The sequence below is a fragment of the Podarcis pityusensis genome (assembly GCF_964106645.2).
Source record: "Podarcis pityusensis genome assembly, chromosome: 7".
NCBI lineage: Eukaryota > Metazoa > Chordata > Lepidosauria > Squamata > Lacertidae > Podarcis > Podarcis pityusensis.
Genome location: NC_138031.1, coordinates 25,039,652 through 25,057,412, shown reverse-complemented (window position 1 = coordinate 25,057,412; position 17,761 = coordinate 25,039,652). Strand labels below are relative to the sequence as shown.

Here is a 17,761-nt window from a genome sequence, read left to right as displayed (position 1 = left end):
ACCTATGGTGGCATGAGCCATCGCCATCTTGAAAACGGCAGAGGGAGAAGACCAAAGCATGTGTCTCTCTGTAAAACAGACAACTACAGGATCATAAATATGATCAACAAATAGGAAAGGATCTCATCCAATCTGAAAGGAGAACAAAGGTACCGGGAACTAGGAAACCCCGTTTCAAATCTTGCTGAAGCAATGAACTTGCTAGGCTGTCTTTGAGAAGCCATTCATCTGGGGTTTGGGAATAATAATACTGGTCTGCCCTACAGGGTTATTTTAAAGACTATAGAGAAAAGCTTATGGAAAGCAGTCCTCTCATAGTCTAGATAAACTATGAGATGATGGTAGTGATTTTGTTGTGTTTGTTTATTTAAAATATTTATATCCCATCTTTCTGCTTCCAAGATGGCTGACAACACATGACAATCAATACACAATAGGCAGTGGTGGGTTGTGAGGGGAAACAATGATGGAAAAGGTTTATTCCTCAGGCTTCAGATAGATATGGGGAACCCGTGACCTTCCACTGGCCACAGCCTGAATGCCCACTGGTCCAGGATGATAGGAGTTATATTCCACTAACAACTGGAGGGGTATGGGTCCCTGGTCCCTCAGGGACAACAAGTTCCATTATCCTTGGCAATTGGCCATGCTGGCTGAGACTGGTGGGAGTTGTAGTTCAGCAACAACTAGAGGGTCACAGGTGCCCCATCCCTGGTTTTATTCTCTGCAAAGTCTCAGGCAGAGACCTGGCTAAGCTATAACATCTCCTTCTGATGCTGTATCCATTGAAATCAGGACGGGTGGGTGGAGAATATTAATAATAGACATGGTCAGCTGTCTGTCTGTCTTGATCATACAGAACTGTATGTTGTTTCCCATCCAACGTCACACTGCCTCCCTTTGAAGGAGTTCTTGAAGGCTGCTGTTAACAAGCTGTTTTGCTGTGTATTTGCTTCTCTCACAGCGAGTAGCTCTGGAAAACCTTTCTTGAGCCTCCTGATCAAACACTAGAGCAGAACAAAGCAGGCAGGAGTCATGGGGCCGGGTGGGCTGTTTGATTTGTGCCATTTAATAAATAAAATAGTTCCTTATCCGAGAAGGAGCTGACCCAATTGCAGTAGTATAAATAATGACCTGCATTTTGGGGGAGACCACAACATCCTCAATCAAGTTGTAGTTGCATGTACAAGCAGGCGCTCATGTAGCAGGTAGTCTCTCAAGATGAAGATTGTAAATGATAAACCATAAAATAAATAAATGTTACCAGTGGTCAGTGTTTCCCTCTCCTCTAGCATTGCATAGCAGAGTGACCAAGAGGTGTGAATGCGCTATTGGATAGTTGTTGTTGTTTAGCCGTTTAGTCGTGTCTGACTCTTCGTGACCCCATGGACCAGAGCACGCCAGGCACTCCTGTCTTCCACTGCCTCCCGCAGTTTGGTCAAACTCATGCTGGTAGCTTTGAGGACACTGTCCAGCCATCTCGTCCTCTGTCGTCCCCTTCTCCTTGTGCCCTCCATCTTTCTCAACATCAGGGTCTTTTCCAGGGAGTCTTCTCTTCTCATGAGGTGGCCAAAGTATTGGAGTCTCAGCTTCAGGATCTGTCCTTCCAGTGAGCTAGTAGCAGAAGCCAATGTGATGTAGTAGAGCCGGTCCTTTCATTAGGTAGTTTGAGGTATTCCCCTCTACTAGATGCCTGCTCTGAACCCCTTAAACTAGCCTGCTGTCCTCCAATTTAGTTCCCACAAGAACCGTGTGAGGTAGGTTAGCCTGAGAGATACTTAATGGTCCCAAACCACCCAGCGAGCTTCATGAGCAAGTGAGGATCTGAACTGAGTCTTCATCTGACACTAACCACTACATCCCCTCTTTCGTTTCCTCAGAAGGGTGGCTATTTTTTTCAGAGTGTGCTTTTTTCAGTGTGTGTTTTTTCAGAGTGGTGGTCTTACCACAGTTTCATTTTTCCCTCCAAAACTAAATGCCTGGCCCATCATAAAGGCAGTGAATGCTCCATTGCCTCTATCATAGATTTAGCTCAATCTGATCCAGATGCTTATTTCCGCTCGCTTCTTACATACCTTTGAGGTCTTTCTATTTAACTTTCCAAAAACAAATGAATTTGCTTATTGGCTGATATTCCTTCAAGGGGAAGAAATTGCCTCTCTGATCGATAGGGTTTCCTTGCCACAACAAGTTCTACGACCATATTGCCATTCTTTTAAAACTATATTGCTGGACTTCGAAGCTGAGCCAGTTGTTCAAAGAGTTTACCTTGGCTCTTGGCTTAGCACATACATATTAAATTTATCGTGATTATTGGATTTGCAATATGCATGGATTCTCTCATGACCTTTTGCTTAAACTACAGCTGAATGTTAGTATTACTGAAATGTCAGTATTATTTCCAGTTTTCATCCGCTCATGGGTGGGATAGGATGCATTCGTGGGAAACCGTCTAGTCTAGAGGTGACAAATTGCTGACCTGAAGGCCTGATCCAGACCTCAAAGCCCTTTTTGTTTTGCCAGTGGCACTGGCAGCAGCAGAAAAAGAACTAATAGCTATAACGGCTTGCTAGTATCAGTGGCAGAGCCAATCCAATGCAGTGGGATCTGGTGGGGATCAGGTAGGTGGCAAAGGATTAAAACCCACTTTCCCCAATATCACAATTTTGACCCAGCTTGCTCCTTAAATATCTCGCACACCAGGGCTAAAGAGGTCAAGAACAAAAACATATTTAGTTTGGCCTAAAGTTGATGCAACTTGGGTTTAATTGCTCACCATATTCCCTCAGCCACCCTACCTGATATTGTTCTGAGGTTAAAACAAGGGGTACCTATGCAGCGTCTTGAATACAAGATGGGATAAAAATGTAAAAATAAAGATGAATTACGGATGTAGCCTGATGGAAGCAATTTTAATCAACAAGTTGTATGAGCCTTAATGGACTAACTAATCGATTGATTAAATCTGCATATAGTTAAGGGAAACACAATAGTTTGGAAGCAAAAAAACAACATGCACATTTTTGTGTTTAGGCGACCCACATGTGTGTTCTGGAGGAGACATTTCTTTGTGTCAGGGATTAGGGAGTATGCCTCTTTCAAAGAGCTACTTTCCATCTGTAGATTTTAGACTTGTTTGCATTAAAACAATTTCTTTTTCTTTTTTTAAAAAAATACTTCTGCCCAGTTAACTGGGGACACCTTCTTAGGCAATGGGCAAATCAATCTAAGGAGAGGGTGGGAGAGGAAGAATTGAAAGCAGACAACCTGCCTAAGTTTATTCTGTGAACCGCCCTGAGATTTTATGATGAAGGGTTGTATATGAATCTAATTAATCATCATCATCTAAAGTCCTGGTAAGCTTGTGCTAGCAGGATGGACATTTGGGAAGGCACATTATTCCCCTTTTTAACCATCAGTTCTGTATTGCAATTTCCCCTCCCATTGATCCCAAGGGTTATCCAGCAGATCAAAAGCCTTCCCCAATCTTTCTCTGACCCACGCCAAAATGCCTCACCTCTGCCCTTTCCAACGGAGCACTGGCAGTGGAGGATCAATGGCCACAGACATGCAGAGGAAAGAGGATGCCTCCATGGGTAGATTTCCTGCTTTCCCATGGATCTCTTTCTCCACCCACAAGAGGGAGAGCCATCATATCCTGTTGCCCCTGGGATGCCCTCTTGGGAACCACTTGGCCATGAAACTCTGCAGGTAACCTTGGGGCCAGTCACTGTCTCTCTGCCTAACCGGGTTGTTGTGGGGATTAAATGAGAAGGGGGGAGAATAATCTACACCACCTTGTGCTCTTTGGAGAAAAGTTTGGATATGAATGCAATAAATAAATAAATAACTAAAATAATTAAAAACTGATGCTGAAATGTGGAGAATTGAACTTTAGTCTGGAAAGTAAGAAATTAACAGATCCGTCTGTTTCTACTCCACTCAGTGAGTAAAATTGGGATTGTAACTTGGCTGGGCTGTCTTCATTCTAAATCTCTTTCACTGGACTGCATTGTTTCCCAATTGTGTAATCAAATTTTCAGAACCTAAGAACTAAGAAAGAGCCTATTAATGTCCTATTAATCCCTTGCCGTCTACCCACACACATCCGTTTCTCAAGACCCGTTTTGTAAGTTTCATTTGGTCTTGTTTTCTGAATGGTTCAGAGTGTGGCTTGACTTTTATTTCACTGGGAAGCATGACAAACGAATGGAGTGACCAAAGCCACTTTAATCACAAAATGACCTCACCATACTAGGAAATGTGAGAACAGTACATGACCACTCAGACCCAAACAGTTTGCCTTCGTAAGATAGCATGCTTGCCAATGTGGCAAAGGTAATGTTGTCCTTAGGATCTTTCAGGGCTCGAGTACTTAATGTACTTAATGCAACCGCAGCCCCAGATCATTGGACTAAGCGGAATGCAGCAAACACCTCTAGCAGCAAAGTGATTTTGTTTGTGACTCCAGCAGCGCATGTATAATCTGTGAGCATTTCAGAAAAGAACAGCAATTTTTCTCAGCCAGCCTGGGCTCTTTCCAACATCTTGCTCAGTGGGGCAGACCAGCAAGAATCACAAGCCAGCAGTGGCATTGCTGCTGCATACAGGGAAGTGGAAGATTTAGGCAGCACCACTTCTTGTGCCTGACAGAGATGCTGCTTGTGCCCAGCAGAGATCTTGCTGGGAGGTCCTTGTTCTGGCTCTGCCCCACCAGGTGAGCCACTCCTGATTTTACCGTATTTTTCGCTCCATAAGACGCACCCGACCATAAGACGCACCTAGTTTTTAGAGGGGGAATGCATGAAAAAAATATTCTTTAAAGGGAGTGCTGAGCAGAACCTGTATGCATCCTCAGGGAAAAGCCCCCAAGCGCTGCACACATGCTCCACGCGGCTCTTTAAAGGGAGCGCGGCTCTTGGGAGCTTTTCCGGGAGGTGAGGGAAGGGACAGAGTGCAACTAAGCCAGAAGCTAGAACAGCGAGAGGGAGCGCAGCGATCCCTCTCACTGTTCTGGCTTCTGGGATAGCTGCGCAGCCTCTTCAGGGCAGCAGGATGAAGGCTCCCCACTGCCCTGAAGAGGCTGCACCCATCTAAGCCAGAAGCTAGAACAGTGAGAGGGAGGGCTGCACAGCAATCCCTCTCGCTGTTCTGGCTTCTGGGATAGCTGCGCAGCCTGCATTCGCTCCATAAGACACACACACATTCCCCCTTACTTTTTAGGAGGGAAAAAGTGAGTCTTATATAGCGAAAAATACGGTACCTCTTGCATACGCATGTTCCACCAAGAATCTGCTTCTCCCAGTCCAAGAACTCTGCAGATGTATGAGGTGGAATGCCTCCACTACTGCGTTCTGTGGTAGAGCAGGGCCCCACTTGTTCATTTCTTGCAATTTTTGGCCACTCAACCCAGCAAGCGCAATTCAAAAGCAAAGGGAGCTTGTTTGAGGCACGATACAACTCAGGAACATGAGGAAACTATCCAGAGCACTGTTTGCCTTGTAGTTTGAGGTACACACAGATCCAATGCGCACTCCTAATATCTAAAACTAGGGACGCGGGTGGCGCTGTGGGTAAAACCTCAGCGCCTAGGACTTGCCGATCACATGGTCGGCGGTTCGAATCCCCGTGGTGGGGTGCGCTCCCGTCGTTCGGTCCCAGCGCCTGCCAACCTAGCAGTTCGAAAGCACCCCCGGGTGCAAGTAGATAAATAGGGACCGCTTACCAGCGGGAAGGTAAACGGCATTCCGTGTGCTGCGCTGGCTCGCCAGATGCAGCTTGTCACGCTGGCCACGTGACCCGGAAGTGTCTGCGGACAGCGCTGGCTCTCGGCCTATAGAGTGAGATGAGCGCACAACCCTAGAGTCTGGCAAGACTGGCCTGTACGGGCAGGGGTACCTTTACCTTTAATATCTAAACAGGAGTGAGGCCCGTTGTGCATATGCCAACACCTGAGGGGGACACAGCAGAGACTTTCCTAGACTTTCACTCCTTATCAGAATGACTTAAGAAGCTGCAGGAGCTGCAAGGTAAATCTCAAACTCAGGATGTTTCTGTCCCCTCTACCGCAAGGCAACGTGAACGTATGGAGCTGCCTAATATTGAGCCGGCCCATCTCTCACTCACTATTATCTATTCTGACCGGCAGCAAATCTCCAGGGTGTTGGCCAGAGGTCTCCCCACAACATCTGCTACCTGAACCATTTAACTGGAGATGCTCTGCATGCAAAGTATATATTCTATATCATTGTACGGTGGTCCCTCCCCCTGTGTGTACGCTGTGTGCATTGTTTGGCTTGGGCATGGAAAAAGCCAAGTTCAAGGCCCTGCTAAAATCTGAAGCCAAAGGGAGCCTCGAGTAGCTCCTGCCATTTGGACTAAAAGTGCTATCCTTTATCCACATGACTTTAGAAGACGATTAGACAAATTCATGGTGTAGTAGCGACGATGGCCATTGTCAGGTCTGCCACAAGGAGCCTGTCATTGGGGTATCTGGTTGTGCCCTTTCAGGTTTTTGTGCCCGGGGCAGCTGCCCCGGAGGGCTCCTCCCACGCTACACCACTGTGTTGTGCTCATGTCTAGCTTGCAGGCTTCCCAAAGGCATCTTGTTGGCCAAGTAAAGACCAGGATACGGCCTGGGTGGGACAGTCTGATCCAGCAGGCTTGTCTAAGGTTCCTAGTTCTGCTTCTGGTGTAACACAGCCTTTGTGACAAATTGTCCCCTCCTAATTCCCCTTTATGAGTCAATTCCTGTCCCTCTGGTGGTGGGCTTTAATTATTCGCTTCCTCTTTTTCTTTTTCATGTCTTGTAATATGGTGCTATAAAAATGGGAGGAAACAAGCAATTCAACCCTCCCAGAGGGGAACAGAAACTGACTAATTCATTACTAAGGCCACGCCACACTGAACGGGAAGCAATTAGAGGCAGAAGACGCAATGATGATGCTGTTAATTAAATGCGATAGCAACCTATGCGGAACCAGACCTGCTTCTGAGTAAACATTATAAAAGCATCTAGGTCCTAGGAGCAGGCATGCCTACATTAAGTGCAACGTGAAACCAGGATTTTAATTCTGTTTAAGCTGATTCTGTTAAAGAAAAGCCTCAGTGACACAACAGAGCCATCATGTGAAGAAAGCAACTTCACAAGGTGTTGAGTCTAAAGTGTGACTCTAAAGTCCCCAAAGAATCCTAGGAGATATAGGAGAGTTGTTAGAAGGCCACTTAACAAACTACCTATATCTATCGATATCAATATATTTATCAATATAGATATTGATATTGATATATACTGTATGTATATTTGGAGTGAGAGCCATAACCGTTAAAGTGACATGAGTACTTCAAATGTATGCTGTGGGTATAAATTAAGTTAGCTAGTACAATGTTGCAATTGCAACCTCCAACAAAATGTTCCCTGTTCTAGATACCTGTCACTGGATTCCATAACAACAACAACAATTTATTGTTTGTACCCCGCCCATCTGGCTGGGTTTCTCCAGCCACTCTGGGTGGCTTCCAACAAAGATTAAAAATACATTAAAATGTCACACATTAAAAACTTCCCTGAACAGGGCTGCCTTCAGATGCTTTCTAAATGTCAGGTAGTTGTTTATCTCTTTGACATCTGATGGGAGGGTGTTCCACCACTACCGAGAAGGCCCTCTGCCTGGTTCCCTGTAGCTTTGCTTCTTGCAATGAGGGAACCGCCAGAAGGCCCTTGGCGCTGGGCCTCAGCATCCGGGCAGAACAATGGAGGTGGAGACGCTCCTTCAGGTATACCGGACCGAGGCCGTTTAGGGCTTTAAAGGTCAACATTCCATTGCCCCTCTCCTCCAGTTTTCCATTTCTCCCAAGTCACTCAGCGTTTTGCGGCTACTGAGTGCACACTTAAGTCTTCATTGGGCTGTTTTTAAGAGTGTTCCCCCCACTGGGTTAGGATTCCTGATTAAAACTTTTTTTAGGGGGTGGGTATTTCTGCAAACCTTGTAGTTCCCTTACGCCTCTTAAAACCTCTCCGTTGTGCACGTGTGCTGCCATTTTGGATGCAAAAGGACTGGCACACACCGCTTGAACATTGGAAATAGAAGGAATGACCACTAGCTGTGGTATTCTGCCCCCTCAAAACCCTTTATGCACAAGCAGATAAGTCTTTAGTCCCAACTGATTTAAACTGAAAATTAGCTCAAACTTTCTCCTATTAATATATATACCATATCTTTTGAATGTAGTCTAGGGAGAGAATTGTGCCCCCCCCTCCCAGAATGGTGACAGTTTTGCAGTAGGAATGATTTATGCTAACCACTGAATGCTCTCATCTCTGTCATGCGGAGCACTTGGAATAATAAGTGGCAGACATTAGTATGAAGCTTGATTGCTTCGGAATCTTCAAGTGATTGAAAAGTTGTTTTTGTTGTCTCTGTATGTGTGCTTTTATTCCTGTTACTGATGGCAATGAATTAGAGGTACATTACAAGCCCAGAGTGCAGGTATCTTGTTTGGGGGGGGGGGGGGGGGAAGGCTGGGAGACCACAGGAGATTGCTTGGTCTGAAATAAATGGAGCTATTATCAAAATCTAAAATCTTCTAAGATGAATTACCTGCTTTCAGAGTGTTTTTCCCTTTCTTCTTCTTAAAACCCACTGCCCTTTTCAAAGAGGGGCTGACGTTCTTTGCCAAGCCTCTAATAACCAAGCCCAGAGGGCTTTGATGGAGCCTATGGACTTTGATAAAAGTTGTGTTGACTTTCTGGAGAACTGCTGCCAAACTGAAGTGGCTGTCCCACACAGCCACCCCCCACCTCCCTAATGCAAAAATGATGGATGTTTTCACGAGTGACACTTAAATAGCTTTTCTTCGTTTAGTTTCTTCCTTTGTCTTTTCTGCTTCTGTAACAGACATCTTCTAGACTGTGTACAGTCAGCCTGAAAAAGAATCCCCTCCCACCTTAATTACACAACACAAGTAGTGCAATAGAAACTCAGTATTGCATTCCATGGTGTGTAAGCCACCCTTTGACATGGCTTACAGCTACTGACTGGATAGTCTTGGATGCATTTGCTTTATATTGAGCCAGGCCATTGGTCCATCTAACTCATTACAGTGGAACCTCGGCTTTTGAACGCCGAAAACCCGGAAGTAACTGCTTTGATTTTTGAATGATTTTTGGAAGCCAGACATGCTACATGGCTTCTATTTTGAGTTTCCCTATTGTGGAGAGGCTTCCATATTGAGTTTTCAGTTTTCAAACATTTCGGAAGTCTAACGGTCTTCCGGAACGGATTATGTTCAAAAACCGAGGTTCCACTGTATTTGAAAGCAGTGAATTGACCTAAAACTATCACTTTGCTCCTATAGCACCATCAGGGCTTTTTCCCCCAGCCGGAACTCAGTTCTGACACCTCTTAGGTGGGCACCATTGCCAAGCGAAGCATTTGTCGTGAGTTCCGGCACCTCTTTTTCTAGAAAAATAGCATTGAGCACCGTAAACACTAACAAATATATTATGGCATAAACATTTGTGCCAGTGCGTTTTCTTGCATTGCTTGCAACTGATGAAGCTTTGCCAAAATAAATTTGTTTCTGTTTCAGAAACTACATAGATTCTTTGTTGTTTTTGCTCTGGAAGTTGTTAATTGACCTAATAAACGAAAGCATCAAGGGACTAATTGTCTGGCATTCGTTATTAACAGGTTTCCTACTTTTGAGATCCAGGCACCAGAAAAAATAATCCAACAAAGGGAGACAGTTAATTGCATGATCATTGGGGTTGGGGGGAGAACAGCCCCTAAAGACAACATTGGAGAACAAATTCCTTGGAGACAAAGATAAGAACCTTCTAAGCCTCTCAATTGCTATTTTAAAACCTCTTTTAAAGGAAAAGATTATGCTGCTTTGGAAACAGTACGCTCCATTAAAATGTAAAATGGCTGGGAAGATATGCCACAATATGTTAATTTTTTTCGTTTTAAGGCTAGAGAGCACCTGCTTTTTCAAAACGAGTGTCAGTTTTTGCTTTCAAAGTGTGAGTTATTCAAATCAGCTAAACAAAAAGGAATCAAAGGCTAATGTGTGATAATTACATTTAATGCTTTCCCACTCTGGTACCTAACAAACATTTACAGCTCTTGGATAGTGTGTGTTTGTGTGTGTTGGGAGATTAGGCATTTAAACTGGCAGATCTCCTTTGTCCATGGCCACAGGAAATCAGATTTCATTCCCAAGTGCCTGGGTTTCTCATGCTATGCCTCTTGCGTAATATTGAGCTAGTAGTGAGCAGGCTTGTGAAACTTCCTGCACTCTTAATGCTAGCCTTGATGCACTCTTGATGTTAGGACGTGGGTGACATTGTGGTCTAAACCACTGAGCCTCTTGGGCTTGCCAATCAGAAGGTCAGCAGTTCGAATCCCCTTGACAGGGTGAGCTCCCTTTGCACTGTCCCAGTTCCTGCCAACCTAGCAGTTCGAAAGCTCACCTGGGCAAGTAGATAAATAGGTACCACTGTGGCGGAAAGGTAAACGGCATTTCCATGTGTTCTGGTTTCCATCACGGTGTCTCGTTGCATCAGAAGCGGTTTAGTCATGCTCGCCACATGACCCAGAAAGCTGTCTGTGGGCAAAATCCAGCTCCCTTGGCCTGAAAGTAAGATGAACGCTGCAACCCCATAGTTGACTGGACTTTACCTTTTACATTTCATTCAGATGTTCAGGAGGGAGTGTGCTGAAGTTCTCCACTCTGCTAGACTGAGTTTACACACGTATTGGGGAGGGTGCCACACTTTTTTGCATGTGTATTCGATTCCTTGAAAATAGGGATGGAGAACCTCATGTCTTGGGGTCTAAATACAGCCCTCCAGACCTACCTACCTGGCTCTTTGAACCCTACACAGGCCACCTCTCACACTGGCCCAACTTTGCACCCCAAATATTTTTTCCTGGCTGCAGTGTGCCCTTGAACTCTGATCATGCTTCTTGCTCATCAGAATGGAAGGAGTGTGAGAGTCTTTGCAGAAACCAGCCTACCATATTTTCCTGGGATTGCTACTGTTCAGGAGGAATTTTAAAACATTCCAGTTTAGCCAGGCATTTGATGGCTGAAAGATGGCTGGCAACCCTGAAATCATTGGCTGAGAGGATGTTTTTAACTGTTTCTTGAATACTTTTAAGATAATAACGATGATTATGATAATGATAATAATAATAATAATAATTATTATTATTATTATTATTATTATTATTATTATTTTTATTCATATCCCGCCCTCCCCAGCCGAAGCCGGGCTCAGGGCGGCTAACAACAATAAAATAACACAACATTCTAAAATCATTTCATTATAAAATTAATTCAAATCAAATTGATGGCAACCATTGGGCTAGAGTTCTGTGAAGATTGCCAAAGGAGTGAGTCAGGCTGTGCCCTGGCCAAAGGCCTGGTGGAACAGCTCTGTCTTGCAGACCCTGTGGAAAGATGTCAAGTCCCGCAGGGCCCTAGTCTCTTGTGACAGAGCGTTCCACACACACACACAACTTGATGTGTTTGCTCCTTTGGGAGGAAGAGCAGGATATAAATTGAATGCATGCATGTCCAGAACCTGGTGCCCTCCAGACGTTTGGGAAAAGCCTGGCCATGCCGTCCGGGGCTGCTGGGAGTTGTACTTTGCTGAAGGCTGTTCCAAAGGGAGCTATTTAATAACTGGGACAAAGAATTCTATGTGCTTTATCAGAAGACAGTTTTAAAAGACCACATCGCTTCGTCTACACATGTAACAATAATCTGATGCAGTGGAAGAAAGTGCTCTTCAGGCGGTTGTTTTTATTTTTGAAAACAAAGGAGAGGGGAGTTGCCAAATGTGTGACTCTCCCAAGCCGGAGAAGTTTCAATATGGATATATTTTGGTCATCTTATTCTCGTTGTCTCAAAAGGGGAGGACTGTCACTTTTTGCTCCTTGCATATACAGAGGTTGTGTCAGGAGGAAGTTTGGTAAACAAGTGGGTGGACTTTTTTTTTTAATTCTTTGTCACATGAAAGATCGGTTTCTCTCTGGGATTCAATAATACTCTCTCAAGTTCTGGAAAAATATATTCTTCCTGGATATCTTGATTAAGTCCCCCGAGTCGGCATCAGCTGTTGTCCAGATGTTGCAACCCTTCCTAAACTGCCCTCTCTCGCTGCAGATGAGATGAGATCGGATTGGGAATAAGGAATGTTACCCTGCCAGCCAGAGAGCTCTGAGTTCCCGGGAACTGTTTGTTTTTGTAGCTTAAATGCATGAATTTCATTAAAAGTAAAACTGGGACAGATGCATTGAAAACCTCTTTTGTGCACAGGGCTGCTTTCATTAGCTCTCCTGACGCTTGAGAGCTGCCAGCACACCCATTATGCAGCTACATGTTTTCAGAGTTTTGCATTTTGGGTATGAAACAGCATATTGGGCCCAAACTTCAGCCTGCACCAAGCGAGCTCTGCAGTGCCCTCAAATAACCTCTCTTGAATAAGGCAGGACTGAGCAAAAGCTCTCCAAACCAGTCCTTCATATTACTTAACATTTGCACTGTGTGTGCAAACTGCTTCAGACGCATTATCTGCAATAACCCTGTAAAGTAGGACAGTGTTATTTTTGTCCTTATTCCCACCCATATTGTTGTGTTCCCCTCCATTTTACTGATAGGTGAAGAGATGCTGGAGATCATTTCATCTGAGTTCTTGGGAGAGATGACATTCTGAGCAGAGGCTTCCTGGTTCATATCTCAGTCATCGCACTGCACCAGCTCCCTGTCAGTCCATGAGAGAAGCCTTTGATCTGGTCTGGAATGTGGGCAGATTCACAAAAGCTCATATCACCTTCTGGTTCAAGGTTGGATGATTCATCTTTCTTGGAATGAACTGCAGTTTTGATATTGCTATAGCCAGCACTGATGATGTGCCACGGTGGTTAGCAATAGGCATAGCTAGGGATGGGCAAATTTTGATTTCTCCCAGTTTCTCATGTTTCAGTTCCGGCACCACTCAGATGGGCACCATTGCCATTCTAAGGGAACAAGGAAGGCGTGAGTTCCACCACCTCTTTTTCTAGAAAAATAGCATTGATCACACCAGTTCCTGTCACTGGGTTGTATCTGAAGATGTGCCAGCAGACTTCTGCTGACGCATCAGGACTCCCTCTGTGTATTTCCAAAATCTGCTCCAGAGTGTCCCCCAACCCTGAGGAACAGATTTTGAGGCTGGAGGGGTCAGGAGAGGAATTCTGGGACACCAGTGGAGCTTCAGCGTTCAATACATCCGTATGTATGTATGTATGTATGTATGTATTATATTCTTCTAATGAAGCAAGAATGAACATTGCCTGAAGGAGAATGAATGTTCAGTAGAATATGCAGAACCATGAGAGACACTTATTTAATTAATATATTTAGATCCAGCTTTTCTCTCTACTACATGACAGATATTTGAAGACTACTAGCATGTCCTGTCCCCCCCCCCCCATCTTCTCTTCTCTAGGTTAAATATATCCACCTCCTTCCTCACAAGACTTGCACTGCATCTGCACCATACATTTAAAGCACTCTTATACAACTATAGACAGCCATGGCTTCCCCTCAAAGAATCCTGGGAGCTGTAGTTTGTTAAGGGTGCTTAGAGTTGTTAGGAGGCCCCCAATCCCCTCACAACTACAGCTCCCAGAGTTCCCTGGGAAGAGGCATTGACTGTTAAACCATTCTGTGAGGGAAATCGAGGGCTTTTAACAACTCTCAGTGCCCTTATCAATCTTCAGTTCATAGGATGGAAGCCATGACGGTTAAAAAGGGGCATAATAACACTTTCAATGTTTGGTGCAAATGCGGCCTTGGTTTCTGCCTTCACCATCTTTGTTGTCCACCTTTGAATATCCTCCAATTTGTTGGTGGTGCCCTGAAGTGGGCACCTGATGTGTATCCTTATCTGGTGCCCTTTTGAGCTTTATTTGTAGTGTCAAAACCAGGTGAGGTTGCTTTTGCCACCCCTCACTTTCAAGCTGTGTCTAGCTAGGGCGAGACCCAGCTCTACCGTGGCAGCAGCTCTCTGTGTCTGCTTGTTACCCTGAGGAATGACCTCTGAGGAGAATTTTTTGCCTTGGAATCCACAGCTATTAGGCCTGCAACTTGTACGAAGGGTTGCATGTGCGCTATATTATGGCATCTGCGTTCTATTATAGCTGGAGGGGAACTCCCTTGTGCTTTTTGGCTGGCTTATTAAAGCCTCCTCAGTGTAATGAATTACACTGGCTGGGCATTCCTCCCTTTAGCTGTAAAATTGTTTTTCAAATCAGCATGACGGTTTTATGAAGCGTTTGGTTTTCATACAGAGATGGATTATTTTTATGAGCCAGAGGCCAACTTGGTTAGGTGGCTTATTTTTATTTTATTTTTTGCTTCATGCCAGGCTGGGGGTAAGAGAGGGTTTCGTTCAATGCTTGCTTTGATTTGGGGGAGAACCGTCGCCTCTACACCAAAGCCAGGTGGTATGATAAATCTGTGCTAAGATGGTTTGGGGGCCTCAGGGGGTGTGCTCAGAGAAAAGGATGCACACCAGATGAAAACAGGCAAGGCTGGATTTAGGGGCAGGTTGCAGGATGCCCAGCTCAGAATCTGTCTCGGACTCATGATGCGACTATCCCCTGAAACAAAAAGCACAAATAGTTCAAATGGCAGAAAGAAGGAAAACATATTTTCAGATCCAAGCTTGGGAAATGTTTCCCTGGCTTACAAGGTAGAAATCCAGAATACATGCAAATTGAGGGTGGAAATCATGAAATGGGCTATGAAAGCAATTTTTAAAAGGTGTTTGTTCATCTGGGATATGGAATTCCTGCTGCCTATAAAGGAGGTGTATATGGGTGGCAGGCTCGCCTAACAGTTTCAGGGCATATATCTCAGAAGACGTCTAAAGAGACACCACTATATCTGAGCTCACAAAAGTTACCTAGTGCTTTGAAGATGGAGTCCTTGAGTCAATAGTGCTCAAAGCTACCCACGATATCTGCTTGTACCGTTTGTTTGGGCTCTTGGACCAGGGATCTGAAGAATACGTTCAATATCTGAAATTTAGAGGAAGAAGCCCAGGCCATTCAACAACATATTTCACATCTCTATCTCTTCCTCTTTCACGGGGGACCCCCCCCATAAATAAATAAATAAATAAATAAATAAACAAACAAATAAATAAATAATCTGCAGCCCTGTTTCTCCATACAAGATTGTCAGTCAGCATTTGTAAAAATTGGATCCCTAACTGATTTGTTCGTCGCCTCGTTCACCATATTGGAAACAACAGAGATCTGGCTTGATAAAGGACTGGTCCACACTTCTGCTCATCCTGTGCTCAGAAAGCACGGGTCCTGGGGGTTTCCCCACTTGTCCCATGCTTCTAGGCATGGGCCCCACCACTTTCCCCAGGAAAACTTGCTCTTTAGCGCTGAATCAGAACAAACATCAATCCGTGGAAAGCCCAGTTAACATTAGCTCCCATTTAGCAGTAAACATTGGGTTTTCCTGGGGGAAAGTGGCAGAACAAACAGAAATCTGGAGGAGCCCTTAGTCTCTAAAGGCTGTAAAGCCACTGCCCAGTCAGTGGGAAGAGCTCTCCATATATTCTCTATATAGTCGTCTGATCTCTAGCCACAAAAATTTCAGACATTTGTTTCACACCTTTTTCAGGGCGATGGCTGCCCTTCACCATGTCAGTGTCAGAGGCCTTGTCTGAAAGCAGTGGCAGACCTGGGAAGCTCAAAGTTCTACGGTAACCTGTGCAACACCCAAATTCGGTGCCCTCTCGCCTCCCATTCTACTTCATAGTTACAGCACCCCGAAGGCTCCAGGCCCACTGAGACCAAACTGGTCAAGCTCCCCTAAACCTGCCTCTGCTGACAGCTCAAGTTTAAACCATAAATCGTGTTTGTCAAGCTAGCATTTTAGGTCACATGATCTCCACAGCATGACCTTTCAGGAGCCAGTCCTTGTAAGAAACACATTCAGAATTTTAACATTCAGTGGGTTTCATTCAGTGTTTGCCAGACTCAGAGCAGACCCACTGAAATTAATGGGCATGACTAACTTAGGTCTGTGAATTTCAACCAGTCCACTCTAGGAGAACATAGTTGGATACATTAGGGTTGCCATACTTCAAAAAGTGAACAAACAAACACAAAAGTTGTTGAGATCTTTTTTTTTGGGGGGGGGGGACCAAGTTGTTGAGATCTTTTTAGACTTCTGACATGGGTTGTGCTATACGTCCAGATTTTCCTGGACAGTTCAGCAATTTCCCACCAGGACCCTGTTTGTGACTGCAACCCAATAGGTGCATTCAGTAAATGTTGGCAACATTTCTGAGATCCAATTGCCATTTTCAAATAAATACTCCAAATACAGATAGCCAAATACAAGCAAGCACTTCCCATGCGCAAACCACACTAACAGCAGTGACAATCATTGCTTATGTTTTAACTGCTTACTGGTAGCAAATCCTAGATAGTACCTTGATACATTTTGGTGCCAGAAAATCCAAATGGCACCTTTTCAACGCACCAAACAAGGGCATCAACAATCACAAAGTTCCTGTTCATTTCAGTGGAGATCACTCAGGAGAACCTCTCAGTCTTTTTTGCCCCAAGAGTTAGCTTGGTCTATCTCTAACCTTATAATCCACGCAGCGCCCTAAATCGGTTGCCCAACAAGGCAGCCATCTCATCTTGGTTCACAGTAAGGCTGTTTCGGGGGGGGGGTGTCGTCAGTGACACTACCGTGTAATTAATCCAGTTATTGGGAAATGTTGGCAAAATACTCACAGCCCCTACCAGATCTTTAATTTTTGGAACAGGATTTCGTAATTCCCTTTCTCAATTTGCAGCCCAGTTTAGGCTCTCCTTTCAATCAACAGCTGAAATGCACCAAATCAAATAACAACAATGGATATCCAGGGCTTTCTATCATAAAATCGCTGCTGTGATGCAGATTAGAGGCATCTACGCCACTAAGAGCTCTCCAGCTGTACCATAACTTCTCATCACTTACACTGGATCCCTCGGGTAGCGTCACACACAAACCATGATAGTAGTTGTTGACATTAATGCTTAACACAGGTCAAAACAATCTAACCCGACTTTTTTTGGGGGGGCAAAACAGGCTTAATAATTATTAACTGCACTCTGAGTTATGAAGGAACGAACATTAACTAATAACCTTGAGCTACTTTAGCAAACATTTATTTAATATCTCTTTTGTAAATGTCTGTTATGAGTGCTGTTTTATTTGCTTAGGAATCCATCATGGATTCCTAGTGGAGTTGTGCTTACATAGGATAGCAGAAGGGCACAATGATAAGCTGTATCTAGAGTCTTTCTCCATAACCCCATGGCTTTTGGCTATTTTTGTGCTATATATAGAAATGGGCATGCTCTGAGTCATAGAGCATAGGCTCTGTATCATGGAGGTCATTCTGTTCCCTATATGGAGGGGGAGGTATGTCTGTGGCTCTCTAGGTATTGTTGGACTCCAAATCCCATCACCTCCAGCTAGCATGGCCAATGGTCAGGTATGATGGGAGTTGTAGGCCACATTCACACCATGTGTCACCACTCTGAGCAGTCATAGCTTCTCCCGAATAATTCTGGGAGCTGTAGTTTGTTAAGGGTGCTGAGACTTGTTAGGAAACCCCCATTCCCCTCACAGAACTACAATTCCCAGAGTTCCCTGGGAAGAGGGATTGACTGTTGAACCACTTTTGAAA

General features: G+C 44.5%; 1 long non-coding RNA gene across 1 annotated transcript; it reads right to left on the bottom strand.

The window, feature by feature from the left end:
* Nucleotides 1-14,378: 14,378 nt before the first annotated feature.
* Nucleotides 14,379-17,108, bottom strand: LOC308481155. Its single transcript, XR_013988483.1, has 3 exons — nucleotides 17,047-17,108; nucleotides 14,960-15,074; nucleotides 14,379-14,654 (listed from the first exon to the last, which is right to left on the bottom strand). It is a non-coding gene; the product is annotated as an uncharacterized lncRNA (long non-coding RNA).
* Between the last annotated feature and the right edge of the window lie 653 nt (nucleotides 17,109-17,761).